The following is a 21,525-nucleotide window of genomic DNA, read 5'->3' on the forward strand; positions in this document are numbered from 1 at the left end:
CTTTGTAAATAGGGAAGGGTGGAGTGGGTGAAGGGAGGGCTAGGAATGGGGAAAAAATACGAACCAAGATGCATCATATAAAGGTACAAGTTCCCAATGAGAAATGTAAATATGTTGTATACCTAAAATGTACCAATAAAAGAATTTAAGAAAAAAGAATCATGTATTTCATTCTACTCACCATCTCTGTATTTATCTGGGAGATTATTTCTGTTTTGAATTTTTCTAGAGCCTCATTCATCTGTTTTGTTACTTCCTGTGCTATCAGCTCAGGGTGTCCAGGTGGTTAATTATCAGACTTTTCCACCTCATTTCCCTCAGAATTTGCCTTTTGTGGGGTGGAAGTCTGAATTTGTGACTTGCTTAAATGTCTTCTCATTTTTGTTTTTGGTACTGTCCTTGGTTTAGTTCCTGGGTTCATATTTTGAAGTTGCTTATTGTAAGTATCTTTGTTGATGTATTTAGAACCCTCATAGAATGATTGCTTCTCAGAGGTGTCTTCCAGATATAGCTGGTCTTTAGGTTTTGAGTCTCTAATGGCTCTGAGGCCATCTCATTTCCATTATACCAGGAAGGACAACTGATTAGATCAATCACAACATCTTAGCCCAAGTGATATAATCAGCAACACCATAGCATCAAATACATCTTAGAGAATGACAATTTGTGGCAATTAATCTATCACCTTTAAAAATGAATGGCCTTCTCCAGGGTATGTCTCTGTTGTCACAATGGACAAAGTGGGCAGCAGTGTGCAGTTATAAGTCAATGAATCTCAGTAAACTAGTCCTAGACCCATGAGATTCAGGGAGATTTCTGGCTGTAAGCCCCAAGTTGAGCTCCCTTTCCTCCTGCAGGGTTGCACTCTGCAAGTTTTATTGCAAGTTTCAGCTGCCTTTCCTCTCAAGAAAGTCCAGGTTCCAATGGGAGCTGATGATCCCTCCAGCTTACCAAGCATGGTGGTCTGATGGGCCTTTATTGCAGAGATTCTCTTCACTTTTCAAGTGGGCCTGTTTTCATCATGGAGCCTGAGAGGGGCCCTCTCTCTGTTGTTCACTTCTGCAGCTCAGGACAATGGCTTTTATGTAGCCCTGTGCCTCTGCAGTGTGGAACCAAGTAGATGCACAGTCAAAAGGCCAGATGTGGGGCAGGGAGGCATGGCAGAGCCTGTTGGATGGGCCTGCTCAGCCAAGCTGGTAGCTGGTGGGCAAGCCTGGGGGGGGGGTCCTCCTCACCCTGTCTTATTCGCAAGCTGGTGGAGCAAGCCACAAGATATTCAAATTTTATCTGCACTGGAACTCACTATTTTCATTACTCCTCCGACTTTGTAATGTTGATTTTCTACACCTCTGTTTATTGGAGCAGCCTATTGAAATTGGCCCTTTGGGGAAAGTTTGGGAAATTTGGCTGTTATCATTCTCAGATATGCTTAATTTAGTATGAGCAACTCCATTTGGCTTTTCAGTCTTGTCTTTTGAGATGTAGAGGATCCTGTGACCACTAATCTTGGTGGAAGACCTCCAAAATGACACAAGGGGTAGAGGTGTACCTCCCAAACCTGTTGGACAGCCAAAACACAAGTTCGTGTTTCTAAAATTGAAGAATGAATTCTAGGAAAAATGTAGGTTAAGAGTAGGAAAAATTTATTTTTTTATTTTTATTTCATTTTATTTTATTTATTTATTTTTGTATTAAATTCTTTTATTGGTACATTGTAGGTATACAACACAATTACATTTCTCATTGGGAATTGTACCTTTATATAATGCATCTTGGTTCTTATTTTTTCCCCATTCCTAGCCCTCCAATCACCCCCTCCACCCTTCCCTATTTACAAAGACTTTATTTCCATTTTTTCCATTTCTCATCATTTTTTCCTTTCCCTTCTTTCCTTTCCCCTGTGCCTCTCACTACCCCTACCCCTTTGGACCTTTTCTTCCTATTATACATTATCGATTATTCATTCTAATCATTGGTACATTTTAGGTATACAATACAATGAGATTCATCATTGGAAATCTGCACCTTTACATAGTCTCTCTTGGTTCTTGTTTTTCACCCTTGCCCAGCCCTCTGTTCAACCCCTCCAGTCCTATTTACAAAAATTTTGCTCCTATTTTTCCATTTTCTCATATTAATCCCATTCCCTCCTATCCTTTTCCTTAGCCCTCCCACTTCCTTCCCCTTTTCCCCTTTTCTTCCTATTTCACATGACCTATTATACATTTAGTCCTTATTTACACTTTCAGTTTCTCACACCAGAGAAACTATTCAGTATTTACACATGTGTGTCCTATTTATTTCACTTAAGAGTATTGCCTCAATGTGCATCCACTTAGCTATAAATGTCTCTAATTTCTCATTTTTGATGGCTGAGTAGTATTCCATTTTAGAAAAAAACCACATTTTCTTTATCCAGTCTCCAGTTGATGGGCATTTGGGCTGTTTCCAACTTTTAGCTATTATAAACTGTGCTGCTATGAACATGGGTGCACATATATCACTGTGGTATGATTCTTTTAATTCTTTGGGGAAGATCCCCAGCAGTGGAATAGCGGGGTTAAAGGGGATTTCCAGTCCTAGTTCTTTGAGGTATCTCCATACTGATTTCCACAGTGGTTGCACCAGTCTACACTCCCACCAGCAGTGGAGCAGGGTTCCTCTTTCCCCACAGCCCCGTCAGCATTTGTTATTGGTTGATTTCATGATAGCAGCCATTCTTTCTGGAGTGAAGTGGAATCTCAGCCTTGTTTTCATTTGCATCTCTCGAATGACCAGTGACGTTGAACTTTTCATGTATTTATTTGCTATTTCTACTTCTTTGTCTGAGAAATGTCTGTTCATTTCAGATGCCCATTTTTGGATTGGGTCTTTAAATTTGGGAGGTCTGATCTTTTTAAGTTCTTTATAGATTCGAGATAGTAGACCTTTGTCTGAGAAAGAGGAAGTGAAGATTTTTTCCCACATTGTGGTTTGTCTCTTCACACTGCTGGTGGTTTCTCTTGCTGTGCAGAAGCTTTTTAATAAGAAGAGATCCCATTTGTTGATTGTTTGTGCTAGTTCATGGGCAACTGAGGTTTTGTTCATAAAATCTTTTCCTACACCAAAGTCTTCAAGGGTTCTACCTAACCTCTGTTCCAACTGGTTCAGAGTTTCTATTTTAATATTTAGATCTTTAATCCATTTTGATTTTAGTTTAGTGCATGGTGAGAGATACAGGTCTAGTTTTAATCTTTGGCAAGGTGAAGCCCAATTTTTCCACACCATTTATTAAAGAGGCTATCTTTCCTCCAGTGAGGGTGTTTGGCTCCTTTGTCGAAGATGAGATGGCTGAGTGTGTCTGATGTTGATTCTGCATCTTCTAATCTGTTCCACTGGTCCTCAAGTCTCTTTCTTTGCCAGTACCATGCTGTTTTTATCACAGTAGCTTTGTAGTAGAGTTGCAGGTTGGGGATTGTGATACCCCCTGCCATGTCTCTGTTACCTAGAATTGCTTTTGCTATTCTGGGTCTCTTCTTGCTCCAAATGAATTTTTGGATTATTTTCTCGAGGTCTATGAAGTATGCTGCTGGGATCTCAATTGGAATTGCATTAAATCTATATAGCAGTTTTGGAAATATGGCCATTTTCACTATATTAAGCATCACCTTGATCCCCAAACCAGAGAAAGACCTAACTGAAAAAGAGAACTATAGGCCAATCTCACTAATGAACACAGATACAAAAATCCTTAATAAGATACTGGCAAACAGAATGCAGAATATCATCCACCCTGATCAAGTGGGATTCATCCCAGGGATGTAGGGATGGTTCAATATATGCAAATCAATTAATGTAATACACTATATCAATAGAGCCAGGGACAAAAACCATATGATTATCTCCATAGATGCAGAAAAAGCATTTGACAAAATCCAACATGCATTTATGATAAAAACCCTACAAAAAATTGGAATAGATGGTCTCTACCTCAAACTGATAGAAGCCATCTATGAAAAACCAACAGCCAATATCATACTAAATGGTCAAAAGCTGAAATCCTTCACACTAAAATCAGGAACAAGACAAGGATGTCCACTATCACCACTGTTGTTCAATATAGTTCTGGAAACAGCCACAGCAATCAGACAAGAGAAAGAAATAAAAGGAATAAAGATAGGAAATGAAGAAGTCAAATTGTCATTATTTGCAGATGACATGATACACTATCTAGAAGACCCCAAGAGCTCCACTAAAAGTCTTCTAGACTTAATAACCAAATTCAGTCAAGTAGCTGGTTACAAAGTCAACACACAAAAATCAATAGCTTTCCTCTACACGAATGACAGACTCACTGAGAGAGAAATAGGGCAAATAATTCCTTCCACAATAGCATCCAAAAAACTGAAATACCTAGGAATCATTCTAAGGGAATAAATCAAAGACCCCTTCTCTGAAAACTATGGCACTCTGAAAAGAGAGATTGAAGATGATATCAGAAAATGGACAGGCATCCCCTGCTCCTGGGTAGGAAGGATTAATATAGTGAAAAGAGTAGGAATAATTTATTGGGAGAAAGAAAGCTTCTGCCTACGAGAGTCAGAAGGGGGACTGGAAAGTGGATTGCCCACCAACCCCGCTCTACAAAGATGTTTTATACAGCAAAGCCATGTGGTGTGGTCCTCCTTTCCTATCTTTATTCCTTTTACTTCTTTCTCTTTTCTAATTTCTGTGGATAAAGTTTTAGAATTACATTGAATAGCAGTGGTGATAGTGGCATCCTTGTCTTGTTCCTGATTTTAGCATAAAACTTTTCAGTTTTTGACCATTTAGTATGACATTGGCTGTTGATTTTTCATTGATAGTCTTAATCAGGTTGAAATAAAGACCTTCTATTCCAATTTTCTGTAGGGTTTTTATCATGAATGGGTGTTGGAAATTTTTGATAGCTTTTTCTGCATCTATTGAGATAATCATATGGTTTTTGTCCTTGACTCTGTTAATATAGGGTATTACATTTATTGATTTACGTATGTTGAACCATTCTTGCATCACTAGGATAAAACCAACTTGGTCAGGGTGTATGATCTCCTTGATGGCCCTCTGTATTCTGCTTGCCAGTATCTTGTTGACGATTTTTGCATCTATGTTCATTAGGGAGATTGGCCTGTAGATTTTTTGGTTGGGTCTTTTCCTGGTTTTGGAATCAAAGTAACACCTGTTTCCAGGAATGAATTTGGAAGTATTGCTACCCCTTCAAATTCATTGATGAGTTTAAGGAGTAATGGTGATAGTTCTTCTATAAATGTCTTGCAGAATTCAGCAGGATCTCGGCTTTTTTTTTTGGTAAATTTTAAAGCAATTTTTCAATTTCACTCATTGTAATTGGGGTGTTTAGAATTTCTATATCTTTTTCATTTAACTTTGGCAATTCATATGTATCTAGGAATCTGTCCATTTCTTCTGTGTTTTCCATTTTATTAGAGTACAAGTTCTTGAAGTAGGTATTGATGAGCCTCTGGATTTCTGCTGGATCTGTTGTGATTTCATCTTTTTCATTCTTAATTGCATGAATTTGTGCCTTTCCTTTCCTTTTTTTGATTAGGTTGGCTAAAGGTTTATTGATTTTATTTATTCTTTCAAAAAACAACTCTTTGATTCATTGAATTTTTGTGTCATTCTTTTAGTCTCCATTGCATTGATTTCTGCTCTGATCTTTATAATTTCCTCTCTTGTATGAGCTTTGGGTTTGTCAAGCTTTTCTTTTTCTAGGAGCTTGAAGTTCTGCATTATGTTGTTTGAGTTCTCTCTGTTTTTCTAATATGGGTATTCACTGCTATGAATTTCCCATGTAGAACTGCTTTCATTGTGTCCCATAGACTCCTGTATGTTGTACTGGCATTATCATTTACTTGTAGAAACTAACTTTTTCTTTAATTTCCTCTGTGACCCACTGGTTTTTCAGGAGGGTGTTATTCAATTTCCATGTGTTTGTTGGCGTGTTGCAGTTTATGTTATTGATCTCCAATTTTATTGCACTATTGTCTGATAACATACAGGGGGTAACTTCAATTCTTTTACATTTACTTAGACATGTCCTATGAGCTAGCATGTGGTCTGTTTTGGAGAATGATCCGTGTGGAGCTGAAAAGAATGTGTATTTCGATTCTGTGGTTTGGAAAACTCTGTAAACATCTATTTAGTCCATGTGTTCAATAGCTTGTTTCAGTTCTAGAATTTCATTGTTAATTTTTTGTCTAGATGATGTGTCTATTTGTGATAGTGGGGTATTGAGGTCCCCCACTAAAACTGTATTAGTGCTTATTTGGTTTTTCATGCCCATTAATATTTGTTTTGTATAGTTTGGGGCATTCATATTTGGTTCATATATATTATGATTGTCATCTCTTCCTCTTGGATTGCTCCCTTCGTGAGATGTAGTGACCATCTTTGTCTCTCTTGATTAGTTTTGGTTTGAAATCTACTTTGTCTACAAATAAGATTAATACCCCTGGTTTTTTCCGGGTTCCTATTGTGTGGAAATCTGTTTTCCATCCTTTTACTTTCAATCTATGAATTTCATTTTGGGTTAGGTGTTTCTTTTTTATTTTTTCCAAGAAACACTTTAACCTTTTATTTCAGAAGAAAGGAAATGAAGGCAGACACTCGGGCCACCTTAGCTCCTGCCTCACCCAGAATGAGGGGTGAAGGATGGACAGGGCCAGTGTCCCAGAAAGCCTGCCCTTCCCCCAACGCTTCCTTCCCTCAAAGTGGCAAGGTTAGAAAAAAATTAACTCTTGTTGTTTCTGCCCTGGCACTGGACAGAGGCCACACTTCAGCCAGGGAGGAAGTGGGACCACTGAGGGGAAAGGCCCCTCCCAGGCAGAGAAGCTACCCTGGATGACTAGGGGCAGAGGTGGAGGTAGGTTTTGGGGCAGGGGGATAAGAGAAGAGCCCTGAAAACCTTTTCCCTTTAACCTGACATATTTATCTATTTACAGTGGTAAGAGAGGGAGGACGGCTGGGGTTACACTATTTCTTCAAAGGCAGGGAACGAAAGCCAAAGAGCACCCCCAACTTGGTCATGTTTTCCTGCCTCCTGGCTCCTAAAGCCTTCGGTGGGGAAGCTGGGGGTGGAGGGAGGGAATGTTTGCAGGCAGAGCCCACAGCTCCTTCCAAAGAAGGTGAGGTGGCCAAGGACAGGGATCCAGGTCGGGTCCCATGGTGGGACTTAGGAAAAGCAGCCACCATGCCTTGCCTCGCCCCCAGCTCCACAGCCCCTGGTCAGTGGGGGCTACGCCAGGCCCATCTCCAGCACACTGCATGGCGACTCATCCTCCTCCTGCAGCAGGTCGGCCTGCTCAATATCTTTTAGCACGCTCTTCTTAGAGGTGTCCTGGATGTTCCCGCCCATTAAAAACTCATCGAGGATGAACTAGGCCTTCTCGAAGTTGAAGATGATGTCCAGCTCACATACACTGTCAAAGTGTTTGTCCAGGAGCTGCACATATCGGTGGATCAGCTCTAAGGTGATGAGGTTGTCTTGGCCCTTGATGGCACAGCAGAAGTAGAGGCTGGCATATCTCTTATAAACAACTTTGAGGTCTCTCCACTCCAGGAAGCTGCACATCTTGGGCTTGCAAGCCAGAATGACCTGCATAAGCTCCTGAACCATCTTCTTTCTCTCCTTGTCTGATGTGGCCAGGTACCATTTTTGCAGCCGCAGCTTTCCCTGCCGGCTGAACAGCAGCATGAATTGCATCATCCTGTAGCCTTCGGCTCGGCGCATCCCTCTTCAGCCACAGTAGACAACAGCTCCACTCCCTTTCTTATCCTTTTTTCTTCCCCAGATGTGTTTCTTGTATACAGCATATTGTTGGATTTTGCTTCTTAATCCACTCTGCCAGTCTTTTTCTTTTGATTGGTGAATTGGGGCCATTAACACCGATGGTTATAATTGATAGATATTGACTCATCCTTGTCATGATGTTTTACTGTTGTTGGCTCTTTTATTTTTTATTTTCCCCCCTTTCCCTTTAGTTTCTTGCCTTGCCTGTTGGCTTCCTCTGTTGGGCCTCATGGAGTTGTGACCTTTATTGTTGTTTCTAGGATATTGTTTAGAACTGCTTGTAGTGCTGGTTTGGTGTTCATGAAATTTCTCAGGTGTTGTCATGAAAGTATCTAATTTCCGCATTGATTCTGAAACATAATTTTGCAGGATACAACAGACTAGGTTGGAAGTTATATTCTTTTAGGGCTTGAAATACTTCACTCCAGGCTCTCCTTGAGTTGAGGATTTGTGTTGAGAAGTCTGCTGTGATTCTGATGGCTTTTCCTTTGTAGGTGATTAGTTTTTCTCTAACTCCTTGTAGGATTTTGTTCTTCTGGTGGGTTTCTGGGATCTTGACTATTATATGTCTAGGTGATTTTTTTTGATCGTGGCTAGTTGGAGTTCTACATGCCTCACTTATCTGTATGTCCAATTCTCTACCTCTGTCTGGGAAGTTTTCTACTTTCTGTGAACAGTTTTTTATGTTAATTGTACTTTCTCCTGCTTTTTTGTAGACTTGTATCAATCTTATGTTATTCTTCTTTGCATCATCTAGCAGCTGCTGGATTGATTTCTCGTGGTCCCTTACTATTTTGAAGAAATCTGTTTTCATGATCTCTAACTGCAATCCTGTCTTCTATACCTGATATTCTATCTTCAGATTCCCTTAATCCGCTGTGCATACTTTCAAGGGAGTTTGTAATCTCCTGGATATCTATTTGAATCTGTTGCATGGACTCCATTTCTTTCTTATGTTGAGCGATCATGGTTTCCATTTCTTTCTTATGCTGGGCATTCATGGCTTCCAACATGGTTCTAAGCTCATCTATTTTTTTCTGCTTCTGTTCCAGAGCCTCTAATCATGTCTTTCACTCTGCTCACCATCTCTGTAGTTATCTGGGGAATTATTTGTTTTGAATTTTTCTAGAAGCTCATTCATCTGTTTTGTTGCTTCCTGTGCTATCAGTTCAGGGTGTCCAGGTGGTTATCAGACTTTTCCACTTCGTTTCCCCCAGAATTTGCCTTTTGTGGGGTGGAAGTCTGAATTTGTGACTTGCTTAAATGTCTTCTCATTTTTGTTTTTGGTACTGTCCTTGTTTTAATTCCTGGGTTGATACTTCAAAATTGCTTATTGTAAGTATCTTTGTTGCTTGTATTTAGAATCCTTATGGAATGATTGCTTCTCAGAGGTGTCTTCCAGATATAGCTGGTCTTTAGGTTTTGAGTCTAATGACTCTGAGGCAATCTCATTTTCCATTATACCAGGAAGGACAAGTAATTAGATCAATCACACCTTAGCCCAAGTGATACAATCAGCAACACCACAGCATCAAGTACGTCTTAGAAAATGACAAGTTGTGGTAGTTATTAATCTATTACCTTTGACTGTGTGAATTAAATCAAAATCGAGGACCAACCCAACATATGTTTATAGTGAATAATCTCTTCAATATACCAACTTTACCCTTCAGGATGGAGAGTTGGAATGAGTTTGGGAGGGAAGGATAGATAGGTAGAAGTATAGCAGAAGGTTAGCAGTGTGGGCCGAGGACACAGGTGAGAGAACACAAAGAAGAAAAGAAAAATAAAGAAGAAATCCGAATTAGGGCCAGAACAGGAACAAAAATGGAGATGAAGAACAATGTGGGACAGCAAGAGAGTGCGTGTGAGAAAGTAAAGAGAAAAGAAAGAAAACTAAGAAGAGAAAAATACAAATTTGAAAAAGAGTAGAAAAAGAAAAGAATTAAAATAAGAGCAAAAAAGTAATAATAATTTTGAAAATAATAAAAATTAAAATGAATGGTCTCCTTCAGGGTATATCTCTGCCGTCACAACAAACAATGTGGGCAGCAGTGTGTAGACATAAGTCAATGAGTCTCAGCAACCCAGTAGCAGACCCGTGGGATTCAGGCAGATTTCTGTCTCCAAGTCCCAAGTTGAGCTCCCTGTCCTCCTTCAGGGTTGAACTCTGTAAGGTTCTACTGCAGGTTCCAGCTGCCCTTCCCCTGAAAATATTCCAGGTTCCAATGGGAGATGATCCCTCCAACTTACCAAGTATAGTGGTCTGTTGTGCCTTTATTGCAGAGTTCTCTTCACTTTTCTAGTGGGCTTCAGTTTTCATCAAGGACCCTGAGAGAGTCCCTCTATCTTTTGTTCACTTCTGCTCTATCTTCTGGAGCTCAGGACAATGGCCTTTATGCCCCCCTGTGCCTTTGTAGTGTGTAACTAGGTAGCAGCACAGCCAGGAGGCCAGAGGCAGTGCTGGGGAGGGAGATGCGTCCTGAGGGTTCCTCACCTTCAGGCTAGTCACTGGTGGGCGTGGCATGGGTTGGATGGAGTGGGTCTCCAGGTGGCCAAGGGCCTCTCTCTCTGCCTGGCTGGCTAAGCTGGTCACTGTGGGCATGGCAAGGGGTCCTCCCATTTCTTTTTCTTCATCATGTGATACAGACAAGGGACCTGTGCCAGAAACTGAATGGATGGACCTTCACAATCTTGAATTTTTTCAAAATTGTGAGTCAAAAATCCCATCTTTTTTTTATATTTTAAAATATTTTTAATTTTATATAAGCATATTTGTGATATATAATAATTAAATTCTCCCTGGGGAATTGGTTTACATACAAATTATTCCATAATAATTTTCAATCCCCTTTTCCATTCCTTTCACTTTCCTCATTTCTCCAGATCTTCTTCCCCATCTCCAAAAAGTCTATCCCCCATTTCCTAGTACATTTAATTTATTTTACCATTTATTTATATTCTAGGCTTTTCAAATAAAAGAAACCATGTGATATTGAGTACACTGTATCCAATTTATTTCACTCAGCATTAAGCTCTCAAGATCCATTTTCCTATAGTGCTTAAAATTTGTCTTTCTTTATGTCTGAATTATACTTTATTGTGTATACATACCATGTATTCTTTCATTTATCTGCTGATGGGCAAAAGGTCACCTTCATAATTTAACTATTGTGAGTTATGGTGTTATAAACATGGGTATGCATGTAGCACTAAAATATGATGACTTTAACTCTTTCAGGAAGATATACTGCCTTGGAAGTATGGCTGGGTCAACTAGAATTTTTATTTTTAGTATTTTGAGAAAACTGCTTATTAACTTCTAGAGTGGTTTTATCAGTTTTACATTTTCACTATCAATATAGATGGGTTCTTCACACACACATACATGCATGCTCATGAATACACATGTATACACACACACACACACATACATTCTTGCCAGCATTTGTTGTTTCTAAAATCCTTGACTGTATAAATGTGTATATATCCTTTTATATCCAGTAGTTTTTGAGGAAATTAGGTGTGCCAATTAGGTGTGTTTATAAAATTACTGTTGCTAGTTTTCCCTTTAAAATTATTCCCTGTACTCGAATATAGTGAGCTTCTTTACCTCTTCTTATCAGTTTTGACTTGAGTGGTCTTTTGACCAAAATTAGTATACTTTTGCTTACTTTTAGTCTCCAGTTGTATGCAGTAGTCTTCTCTATCCTTTCATTTTCAGTCTATGTGTTCCTATATGAATGAGAAGCGTCTCTGACAAGCAACATATAGTTCGTTTTTGTTCTTTGATCCAATCTTCCAGTCTGTGTCTTCTGATTAGGGAGTTAAATCACGTACAGTGAACATTATTATTGACAGGTAATTACTGATTCCTGTCATTGTATTATTTTAAAGTACTGGTTCCTTCCTACTTCCCTTTTGTTTAACTACTCTTCCCATTAGAACTCTTTCCTTTGGGCTCTTTGGTGATGTTGGCCATTTTCTCTTTACAATTTATTCCCTTAAAATATTTTTCTATGCTGGTTTTCTGGTTATAAATTCTTTAGATCCTCTTTGTCATGAAAGGTTTTTATTTCTACATCAATTTTCAGAATAGTTTTGCAAGACATAGTAATTTGGGTTAACAAGTATATTCTTTTAGGGCTTCAAGAACTTCACTCCAAGCTTGCCTTTGTATTGAGAAATCTGCTGTTATTCTGATAAACTTGGCTTTATGAGTTACTTGACATTTTTCTCTAATGGCTTCTAGAATTCTTTGTTATGGATTTCTGGAATTTTGACTACGATGTGTTGTGAAGAGGTAATTTTCTGGTCATGTTTAGTTGAGGTTTTAAATGCCTCAATTTCCAGGGTATCCATTTCAATCCCTAGATTTGGAACTTTCTCTGCACTGGATTTCATGATAAAAATTTTAATATCTTTAGGTTTCCTTTTCCAGCCCTTCCTTGACTCATAATTCTTTGCTTAATTCCTTTAGTCACTTTTAGTGCTCTTGCATTTGCTTCTTATGCTTCTTTGATTTCAGAGTATTACTAAGTGATCTATACCATCATACTTTTCCTCAAGTCCTGATCATGTCTATTCACATGAGTTTTTATTATGTTTGTCATAAATGACAACATTCATCATGAAGCATATGTACCTGTACATAATAAATATTAATTCTTTTTTTCCCATTCTCTTCCTCTCCCTTCAACACTTCGCCTCCCTATTTACAAAAGGTGTTTCCATTTTTGCTCCCATTTTTAAAAAATCATTTTCCTCTTGCTTTACTTCCCCCTTCCCTTCCTTTGTTCCCATTCTCATTTGAAAAAGTTCTTCCTATTTCCGAATATCTATCCTCCATTTTACTCTTTATTTACCCTTTAAGCTTTTCACACAAAAGAAATAATGTGATGTTTAAACTTGTGTGTCTGATTCATTTCACTTAAAATTATGGTTTTGAGATGCATCCATTTACCTAAAATGACTCAAGTTTATCATTTATGGCAGAGAACTACTCCATTGTTAGTATATACTATACTTCTGTTAACCATTCATGTGTTTATAGGCATGTAGGATGTTTCCAGGATTTAACTATTATAAATTGTGCAGCTATAAACATGGGCATGCATATATTACTGTAGTATGATGCTTTTCACTATTTGGGAAGATACCTAGAAGGGGAATACCTGGGTAAAATGGAACCTCTAGTTTTAATTTTTGAAGGAATCTCCATACTGATTTACATAGTGGTTGTACTAATTTACACTCCCACCAACAGTGGAAAAGGATTCCTTTTCCCCCACAGCTTCACCAGCAGATGCTATTGGTTGATTTTTTGGTGATAGCCATACTCTCTGGAGTGAGATGGGTGGTTTTAATTTTCATTTCTCAAATGACCAGTGATGTTGAGCATTTTTTCATATATTTATTTGCAGTCTACATCATCTGAGGAATGTCCATTAATTTCAGATCCCAATTTTTAGACTGGGTCTTTCAATTTGAGGAGGTTTGATTTTTTTTTAGTTCTTTATATATTCTAGACATTAGACCTTTGAAGGAGAAGTAGCTGATAAAATTTTTTCCCCATTCTGTGGGTTTTCTCTTCACTCTGTTGGTGGTTTATTTTGTTGTGCAAAAGCTTTTTAATTTGATATGATCCCTTTGTTGATTCTTTGTCAGATTTTTTTTGTGCAATTGGGGTCTTGTTAATAAAGATTTTGCCTACATCTCTTTCAGAGTTCTATCTGTTCTATCTTGGAGGAGATTGTTTCTGTTTTTATATTTAGATCTTTGATCCATTTCCATTTTAGTTTATTATATGGTAAGAGAGAAGGGTCTATGTTCAATCTTTGGCATGTGGAAAGCCATTTTTCCCAGCACCATTTATTACAGAGGCTTTCTTCCAATGATGGTTTTTGACCCCTTTGTCAAAAATAAGTTATATAAGTGTGCTTCAGATAGTTTCTGCATTTTCTATTCTGTTCCACTGATCCTTGGGTCAGTTTTTCTGCTAGTAACATGCTGGGTTTTTTTTTTTTATCACAGAAGCTTTGTCATATAACTTCAAATCAAGGACTGTGATGTCCTCTGCCTTGTCCTTGTTGCCAAGAATTGCTTTTGCTATTCCAGGTCTCTTATGGTTCCATATGAATTTGAGGACTGTGAGGGATGCTATTCGTATTGAATGGTTTGATTGTATAATAGTTTTAGAAGTGTGGTCATTATCTCTATAATCGTTCTGCCTAAGAACAAGGAATATTTTTCCATTTTCTTTTTTGGTACCGGGGATCAAACTCAGGACCTTGCCCTTGCGAGGCAAGCGGCAGAAACACTGAGCTACATCCCCAGCCCTCCATTTTCTGATATCCTCTTCAAACTCCTTTTTCAGAGCACTGTAGTTTTGTATGTAAAGGTTTTTCATTTCCTTTGTTAGACCGATTCCTAAGTATTTTACTTTTCTTCTGCTTTTGTGACAGGTATTATTTCCCTGATTTCTCCATGTGAAATTGTTATTTATGTACAAGAATACTATTGATTTCTGCGTGTTGATTTTGTATCCTGCTATACTAATAAATTTGGTTAGTAATTCTAGGAGTCTTTTGATGGAATTTTCGGGGTCTTCTATGTAGTGTATCATGTCATCAGCAAATAATCATTTGACTTCATCCTTTCCTGTCCATATCCTTATTTCTTTCTCCTGTCTAATCATTTTGGCTGTTCCTAGAACTACATTCAAAAGGAGTAATGATATTGAGGATCTTTGTCTTGTTCCTGATTTTAGACTGAAAGCTTTCAGTTTTTGATCAGTTAGTATGATGTTGCCTGTTGGTTTGTCATAGATGGCTTTTATCAGATTAAAAGACCTTTTACTTCAATTTTCTGTAGGGTTTTTATCCTGAAAGGGTGTCAGACTTTGTCAAATGGTTTTCCTGCATCTATTGAGATGATTGTAAGGTTTCTATAGTTCTGTTAATGTGGTATATTACATTTATTGATTGTGTATGTTGAACCATCCCTGAATCCCTGAAGTGAATCCTACTTGGTCATGGTGTATCTTTCTGATGATTTGCTGCACCTAGTTGCCAGTATCTTATTGAGGATTTTACATCTATGTTTATTAAAGAAATTGGGCTGTCATTCTAATTTTTGGTGAGATCTTTCTCTGGTTTGGGTATCAGGGTAATGCTTGTGTCCAAGAATGACTTTGGGAGGATTGCATCCCTTTTAATTTTGTTAAAGAGTTATAGAAGTAGTGGCATTGCATCTTCTATAAAATTCTTGAAGAATTCAGCAGTGAATCTGTCAAGACGTGGGCTTTTCTTTGTTGGTATTTTTGTCATTACTTCTTCAATTTCATTAACTCATATTTGACTTTTGTAATTTTTGTCTTCTTGGTTTAGCTTTGGTAATTCATATATATTTAGGATTCTCCTATCCATTTGTTCTGAATTTTATCAAAATAGGTACTGATGACCTTCTGGTTATCTGCAGGGTCCATTGGGATTTTACCCTTTCCATTCTTATTGCATATATAGCATTTCAATCTTTTCTTTCCTTGTTTTAATAAGATTGGCTATGAGTTTATTTTCTTTAAGCTTTCAAAAGAACAACTCAATTCATTAACTCTGTATTGTTTTCTTATTCTCACATTAATTCCTCCTATATTTACAATTTCCTTCTTCATATGAGCTTTGGGTTTAATTTGCTTTTCTCTTATTTTAATCATTGAGATTCAACTTGGGGTTCTTTTTTATTTGAGCTCGCTGTTTTTCTGATGTGGGAATTCACTGTTATAAACTTCCTTCAAAGGACTCCTTTCATTATGTCCCATAAGTTCTGTTATATTGTATTATCAATTAATTGTAGAAACTGTCTAATATCCTCTTTACTTTCATCTGTCACCAATTGGTTGTTCAAGAGGATGTTATTTCATTTCTTTGTATTTATATATTTTGTGGGGGTTTTGTCATTTATTTCCAATTTAATTGCACTGTGATCTGATAATATGCATGGAGTAATTTAATTTTTTTGCATTTACTTAAGCATGTTCTATGGGGTCCCATGTGGTCTAGTTTAGAGTAACTGCCATGCACTGCTGAGAAAAATGCGTATTGTTGTTATTTGGCTGGAATACTCTGTAGAGATCTACTAAGTCCATTGTTCAAAGCTTTGATTCAGCTCTAATATTTTCATTTTTGTCTAGTTGAACTGTGTATTTGTGGCAGTGGAGTGTTAAGGTCCCCATAACAATTGTATTAATGCTTATCTGATTTTTCATATCCACTAGTGCTTGTTTTATATGGCTTGGTGTGCCAACATTTGGTACATATTTGTTCATGATTGCTATCTCTTCCCAATGGATTGCTCCCTTAACAATTATTTTGTGACCTTCTTTGCCTCTTGTGATCAGCTTTGGCTTGAAATCTACTCTGTCTTCAATCAGAATAGCTGCTCCTTCTTTTTTCTGGGTCCCTGTTGTATGGGGTATGGTTTTCCATTCTTTGACTTTCAGTCTATGAATTTCTTCTTTTCTTTTTTGTACCAGGGATTGAACTCAGGACCTTGTGCTTTAGAGGCAGGTGGTAGCACCACTGAGCTAAATCCCTGGTCCCTTATGAATTTCTTTTTGAGTTAAATGTGTTTCTTGTATGCACCATATTGTAGGATCTTGTTTCATGATCTGTTCTCTCAATTTCTTTTCTTTTTTTTTTTTTTGTACCAGGGATTGAACTCAGGAGCTTGTGCTTGTGAGACAGGTGGCAGAACCACTGAGCTAAATCCCTGGCCTCCCTCAATGTTTTGATTGGTGAATTGAGACCATTTACATGGATGTTTATAACTGATGAGTATTGATTTATTATAGTATTTTCCTGTTGCTTGTTCCGTCTTTCCCTTCTGTTTGACTGCTTGCCTTGCATTGCCTAATGAAGTCATTCCATTGGGATTCCTAGCATTGTCATCCTTGTCTTTTCTAAAATATTCTTCAGAACCTTTTAGAGTACTGGTTTGGAGGTCATGAATTTCTTCCATGGTACTTTATCATGTAAGTCTCTTATTTGTCCATCAGTTTTGAAAGATAATCTTGCAGGGTACATCAATCTGGGTTGCTGGTTGTTTTCTTTTTTGGGCTTGAAGTACTTCATTTCAAGCTCTCATTAAGGATTTGTTTTGAGAAACCTGCTGTGATTCTGATCAGTTTTCCTTTATTGGTGATTTCTTTTTTTCTAACCTTTTAATATTGTTTTTGTGTTGAATTTCTGGAATCTTGACTATTATATTCTTTGATGTACTTTTTTTCTGATTATGGTGATTTAGAGTTGTATATGCCTCACTTATCTCTATATCAAATTCTTTTTCCAAGCTTGGAAAATTTTCTATTACTTCTGTGAACATGGTTTTTATGTCCTTTTTACTAGCCAATTAATCTTATATTAGTCTTTGCATTGTCTAGCAGCTATTGAGTTTTTTGTGGTTCCTTGTTATTTTTAAGAAAACTTTTATTGATAATCACTAATGACAACCTTGTCTTCTAGATCTGATACTCTATTTTCACATTTGTTGACTCTGCTGTGTATACTTTAAACAGAATCTTGAATCTCCTGCATTTCTATTTGAGTCTGTTTTATGGAATTCACTTATTTTCTATGTTGGGCATTCATGGTTTCCATGTCTTTTTGAAGCTTCTCTATTTTTTAAAAATCTGTATCTACAATAGATTAACCATTTCCTTCATTATGGTCATCATCTCTTTAGTTATGTATGTAATTATTTCTGTTTTGAATATGTCAAGAATCTTATTCATCTGTTTTGTTATTTTTTACTGCTACCACTTCAGAATATTCAGCTGGGTGGCTTTTGATTTCTTCCACCTAAATGGCCCCTGCATTTGCTTAGGGTAGTTAAGAATATGGGGTGCTTCTGTTTTTTCATTTTCTATTTTGTTGTTGTTTTTGTTGTTGATTTGTTTTCCCATTGAAGCTTGTAAATTGTTTATGGTAGGTAGCTTCATTGCTAGTATAGAGACCTCTTTAGTTAATGACTACTTTTCTAGACATAGCTAGCTGGCTTTTGGCCTTTGAGTCTGTCCCAGGATCCTAACTCTTCTGTTTATTAGGGATGAAAGACTGCAGCCTGTTTGGCCTAGCACCCATTTCTTTGGCACTGGCCTGTAGTATTGTTTATGGCCCTCAGATAACTAGGTATTGGCATACAAAGAAGATTAATTGATCACAATAACTATGTCACCTTGGCTAAAGTAGTACAACCAATAATAACAATAGCATCAAACGCTATCTGGAAAATGACAAACTGTAATAATATTTTACCACCTTTAACCATGGATACAAGATTTAAAACTAATAACAAAATCTAAGACAAATCTTAAAACTGGATACACTAAATATTCACTCCATAAAGTAATTTTATCCTCTTTCACTGTAGAGCAATATTCATCCATAGAAAAATATAATTAAGTCCCTATAGATTCTAAGGGTAAATGGAATGGGTGTGGAAGCATGAAGAAAACAGAGAGAAAACTAATAGATTATTTTTAAAAAACAAAGCAATGAAAGATGTGAAGTGGTAAGACATAAAATGTTCTGTGGAGGAGTAAAGGGATATTAGTGGTATAATAGTAACAGAAGACCAACTAGGAAAAGGATGAATAATAGGGCATGGAGATTCAACTAGAGAAGAAAATAAAAAATACTAAAGGAGGGCCAGGATGTAGCTCAATAGTGCTGTGCCTGTGGCACAAGGTCCTGAGTTTGATCCCTGGGACTGGAAAAAAAAAAATACTAAAGGGACAAATTGAAAGAGAGAAAGTGTGAAAATAAGGGAGAAAGAATAAAGGAGGTAATATTCAAACAAATAAAACAAAGTCATATTAAAAGGGAGGGAAAGAAACTGGATAGTAAATCTCTATCCTCCACCAAAAGAAAAATAATAGTAAAAAATAAAAAATGTACCAACAGAGGAGGAAAAATGATTGGGCTAAATTAATGGCAAAGAAGAAGAAAGAGAGAAAAAAGTTCCTATGTATTTCCAGGAGTATTTCTTCCCCAGGCTGGCCAGCAATCTTTAACATTACAAGTCAAATTCCTCATTGCCTATCTTAAAAGTCTATTTGTATAAAAGTCATTCAGTTGAAGGGCACCTCTCTTTAACTGTTTCTGGCAGCTGTCCAAGATGGAATATTGGGCCAGGAAAGGTATGCAGCCTTGGTTCTGAGGCTCCTGTCATGGATTTCTAATGGTTACACAATGTATATTCCAGTGTCCATGGGACTGGCTCCCAACATCAGGCAGGGTCTCGTTTCAAAGCAGATACCCAGAGGAGATCCAGACCTGGCAACGGCTAACATAGGGAGATTCCTGCAGGCCCAGTGAGGTCATAGGGAACTGTGTAGTTTCACAAGCATCCATAGTACTGGACAAGACAGCCATACCCTTAGCCTTTGCTGGTTAAACAGGCTGAAGACTGGCCTATTGCATTAGGCAGGGACTGTGCTCTGGAATCTGGCAGAATGCAAGAGATGGAGATTCTGATGCACCCAGAGTGGAGGCAGTGCACCTGGTGTTCAATGGATGCTGCCACAGTTCAGGGTGTACCCGGCAGAGATTCATATGGGATTGGAACACCGTATGTAGTCCCAGGATGCCTAGGGTCTGATGCTAGATGTCAGAGCCTGGCAGGTCTAGGATTGGAGCAAGGAAGTGAAAGCTGGGTGTAGGTTCACCCGGGGTGCCAAATCAGGGCTCAAAATGGACCAGTGTTAATTCTATGTGCCAGATGAATGTCCTAGTTGGCATGGGATAAACTACATGATCCTGGAAGTAACTTGAGTGTGCCCAAAGTACAATATTAAAAACTCCTGATACAGACAGTGATAAGTTTATCTTCTCAGAGTCTGAGATTGAACAGGTTGGGAGGGAGCCACTCCCATCCCTAACCATTCACCCCAGTTGTGTGCCAGCAAAAATGCTGCCAGGTTGCACCCCAGTGGAGAGGGAAAAATGAGATGAAGCGCCTATATACTCCAAGACTATCCTGTGAAGCTAGACTCTGCTGAACTGCTTGGCAACTTCCAGCCATTTGGGAAGTTCTCAAAATGGCCAGTTCCTGTAATGGGCAAGGGCAGAAGCCCTGTGGGCCAGTCCTGCTGGACTCCTCCCCTCTTTTAAACTCCTATATGTATGTTTTGACTTATGAAGCTCTTTCAAGTTGTTTTGTATCAGGGTGTGTTATGGCTTCTATCTAGATGTTTCCCCAAAGCTTCAGGCAGTCATAGGTGGTGTTTTTTTGGAGGTTGCTGGATCTGGGGTGTGTGATGCTAAGATCAAGGATGTGTGATTACTAAATTTGTCCACTGCTTGGTTTGGCATAGATCTGGATAGGATTAAGGGTATCCCAGAGTGTGAGGCAGGAAGCCTGCATGGAACATAAAGGACAAGAAGTTATCCCTTGTTTCTTGCAGCTTGCTTCCTTGCTACTTTGCTGCTTACCTGCCTTCCTACCTTTTGCCCATCATGAACTGTTACTCCTGTTTCACCCTGCCTTAGAGCCAGCCAACTGTGCACTAAAACCACTACAAACTGTGAGCTAAGTAAACTTTTCCTCCTTTAACTTTGGGTGCTGGGTATTTTGTCTCAGCAGTGAGAAAAGTAACTAAGACAGGATGTATGTCCCTCCACCCTTCTTCCAATTACCTGTTTATGTCTGATCTCTGAGTCTCACAGACATGACTTCTCTATTCAGCCACGTGGATTCCCTTTGCATTTTCACATGATTTTCAACTGTTTTTCATTTCCAGAAGTTCTGCTTGATTCTATTTTATAACTTGTAATTATCTACTGCAGTAGTTGTTTATATCCTGCATTATCTTCTCTATTTAATCATGTTTTTTGTTTCTTCTTTAAGCTTACTGAATGTTTTATTAATTAAATCCTTTATCTTTACTTATATCCTATGCATATGCTTTTTTCTTCCTTGATTTCTTAATTTTAACCATTTGACTTTTAAGTTCTTTTCCTGAAACTTCGTTCCTCTTCACTGCCCATCAGATCAACATTTGGGAAGACTAATTAGTGGCATCATCTTGCCTTGTTTTCAAATATTTTGTGTTTTGTGGTGAGAGCTGGATATCAGTTAGAGTAGGAAGCTCTCTTGTTACTGTATTTCTTTAGTGTATGTCTCCCTGACCTGTGACCTTAGTTTTAGTCATGTTTTGGTGTTTATGCATCTATCAAATCTAAACATAGTAGGATCAGTTTCAATCACTGCACTGCAAGGAGAAAATAACTACTGGTTATATCAGCATCTACAGAACCAAACACATATGAACATATAATTTAAAAATTGTTTTTAAAATTTCACACTTTTTCAATAACCCAAGAAGATAATAAAATAGTCTAGTTAGTACTGAGGAAAGTAAGCCAGGATGTAAAGGATAAGGAATGGAAAAAGGAAGAAAATAGTTCAGAAAAAAAAGGAAAATACAAAATGAGACAATAGCAAATGAAAGAAAAGAGATAGTACTTTGATGATATTTTTATATCTGGAGTGGAGGGAGAGCAAACAAGAGGTTTGAGAGCTCATTTCCAGGGGTGATAAACAGGAATTGGAGGCAGGGAAATGAACTGAGAGAAACTGTAAGGGTGTTGGAACTAATTAATATGCTAATAGAAATCTTGTGTTTGAACTCACCACAC

At 37.9% G+C, this 21,525-nt stretch overlaps 1 pseudogene across 1 annotated transcript; it reads right to left on the reverse strand.

Moving 5' to 3' along the window:
• Nucleotides 1-705: 705 nt before the first annotated feature.
• On the reverse strand, nt 706-21,454 carry LOC147827723 (AP-1 complex subunit sigma-1A pseudogene; annotated as a pseudogene). Its single transcript, XR_015452034.1, has one exon. The product of XR_015452034.1 is annotated as an AP-1 complex subunit sigma-1A pseudogene (transcript).
• Nucleotides 21,455-21,525: the final 71 nt, after the last annotated feature.

This window comes from Heterocephalus glaber, unplaced genomic scaffold (genome assembly GCF_053883595.1).
Source record: "Heterocephalus glaber isolate CG9 unplaced genomic scaffold, H.glaber_assembly_v1.0 deba00001442, whole genome shotgun sequence".
Classification (NCBI taxonomy): Eukaryota; Metazoa; Chordata; class Mammalia; order Rodentia; family Bathyergidae; genus Heterocephalus; species Heterocephalus glaber.